The following is a 2,394-nucleotide window of genomic DNA, read 5'->3' as shown; positions in this document are numbered from 1 at the left end:
CGCTATGGGTCGGAACTGACTTGACGGCACTTAACAACAACAACAACAACAACAACATGCTGAGCAAATAATCCGAGAAGCTCAGTTCTATGAAGAAAAACGTGGCATCAGGATTAGAGGAAGACTCATTAACAACCTGCGATATGCAGATGATACAACCTTGCCTGCTGCAAGTGAAGAGGTCTTAAAATATGTACTGATGAAGATCAAAGAGCACAGCCTTCAGTATGGATTCAATCTCAATGTAAAGAAAATAAAAATCCCCTTCACTGGACCAATAAACAACATTCTTTTCAACAGAGTTGATTGAAGTTGTCAAGGACTTCATTCTTCTTGGATCAACTATCAACACTCACGGAAGAAGCAGTCAAGAAATTAAACGACCTATTGCATTAAGCTGCACGAGACCTTTTTAAAGTGTTGAAGAGCAAAGATGTCTGCTTGAGGACTAAGGTGCGCCTGACCCAAGCCATGGTATTTTCAATAACCTCATATGCATGCAAAAGCTGGACAGTGAATAAAGAAGACCGTGGAAGAATTGATGCTTTTGAGTTATGGTGTTGGAGGAGAATATTGAAAGTGCTATGGGCTGCCAAAAGAACCAACAGATCTGTGTTGGAAGAAATGCAGCCAGAGTGTTCCTTGGAGGCCAAGATGGCCAAACTTCATCTCTCATACTTTGGACATATTTTCAGGAAGGACCAGTCACTGGAGGAGGATATCATGTTTGGTAAGGTGGAGGGTCAGAGAAAAAGAGGAAGACCCCCGTCAGATGGATTGGCCAAGTGGCAGCATCAATGGACTCAAGTGTGGCAACAGTGGGCAGGTTGGCCCAGGATCAGGCAGTGTTTTGTTTTGCTGTGCAGAAGGTCACTATAGGTCGGTACCGACTCGATGGCACCTAACAACAACAACGATTTCATAAGGCCAACATATCTTTTGAATATTTTGGTCAACTGTTTCAATTAGTCAGCCAAGCAAAAGGTTACCTGGCCAAAATGTAATATGTCCATATTGTTGTTGTTAAGTGCCGTTGAGTCGATTCCGACCCATAGCAACCCTTTATAGGGTTTCCAAGGAGCAGCTAGGGAGCTTGAACCACCGACCTTGCAGTTCACATGACTTTACAATCTGACGCATTTACACACATCGCCACACCAGGACTCCTAATATGGCCATGGTTTACATAAAAATGTAAGAGCTGATGAGAATTTCTTAAAGAATTAATGCAAAGCCAAATAAAATTCATTGAAAAAAACAGGAATGTTACATAAAAATTTGATAATGTTTCTTGATACAAAAAGTGTAACTTTGATAAAATCCCATTAATTCATTTTTTTCTCTTCTTGCTTGTGTAGTAGTTGTTGTTGTTGTTGTGTGCTGTGGAGTCGGTTCCGACTCATAGCAACCCTGTACAGGGTTTCCGAGGCTGTAAATCTTTACGGAAGCAGAACGCCTCATCTTTCTCCCGCGGAACAGCTGGTACTTACCCTGAGGTTCGCAGCGCAATTCGTAACCACTACGCTACCAGAGTGTCTAATAATTTACTGCCAAATCCAAAGTAATGAAGATTTAATTTTATGTTCTCTTCTCAGAGTTGTTTTGTTTATTTGTTTTACCTCTTATATATAAGTTGTTGATTCGTTTTGAGTTAATTTATTGATATAATGTGATGTAGAGATCCAGCTTCATCTTTTGAATATGAAACCCAATTGCCCTGGCACCATTTGTTAAAAAGTCGTGCCAAGACATTTGGGTTTCGATCTTTTTTTCCCATTGAATGGACTTCATACTCTTCTTGTAAATCAATTGATCATTAATCCATTTATTTTCTATAGGAATCTTAGACGGTATAATTTTTTTTATAGCATTTGAACTATTAAGATGTCAGATTAAACCAAAGCCAAATTGATCTCCAACAAGTCAATTCCAATCCATTGTTGTTGTTATGTGCTGTCGTGTTGATTCTGACCCATAACAATCCTGTATGTTGTTGTTGGTGGTGTTAAGTACCGTGGAGTTGGTTCCCACTCATAGCGACCCTGCACAGGGTTTCCAAGGCTGTAAATCTTGACGGGAGCAGAATGCCTCATCTTTCTCCCGCGGAACCGCTGGTAGTTTCGAAGTGCTGACCTTGTGGTTCACAGCCCGATTCGTAACCACTACACTACCAGAGCTCCTTAACGATCCTGTATAAGGTTTCTGAAGTGCAGCTTGTGATCTTGAACCACCGACCCTGCGGTTCAAGCCAACTTTGCAGGCCAGCACATTGGCCCACAATGCCACACCAGGCTATAGTACAAAATACAAGTGCCTATAACCTTTCCAAAGGAGCTCTGGTAGCGTAGTGGTTACGAATCGGGCTGCGAACCTAAAGGTCAGCGGTTCGAAACT

The 2,394-nt window shown here is 41.5% G+C and overlaps 1 protein-coding gene across 1 annotated transcript in view; it reads left to right on the top strand.

Moving 5' to 3' along the window:
- Positions 1–2,394, top strand: part of TNS3 (tensin 3) — a 312,789-nt gene that overhangs the window by 141,814 nt on the left and 168,581 nt on the right. The gene's annotated exons all lie outside the window — the stretch shown is intronic.

The sequence above is a fragment of the Chrysochloris asiatica genome, unplaced genomic scaffold (genome assembly GCF_000296735.1).
Source record: "Chrysochloris asiatica unplaced genomic scaffold, ChrAsi1.0 scaffold00384, whole genome shotgun sequence".
In the NCBI taxonomy this organism is placed as follows: Eukaryota; Metazoa; Chordata; class Mammalia; order Afrosoricida; family Chrysochloridae; genus Chrysochloris; species Chrysochloris asiatica.
The sequence above is the reverse complement of the archived record's forward strand: the minus strand, read 5'-3'. Positions and strand labels throughout refer to the sequence as shown.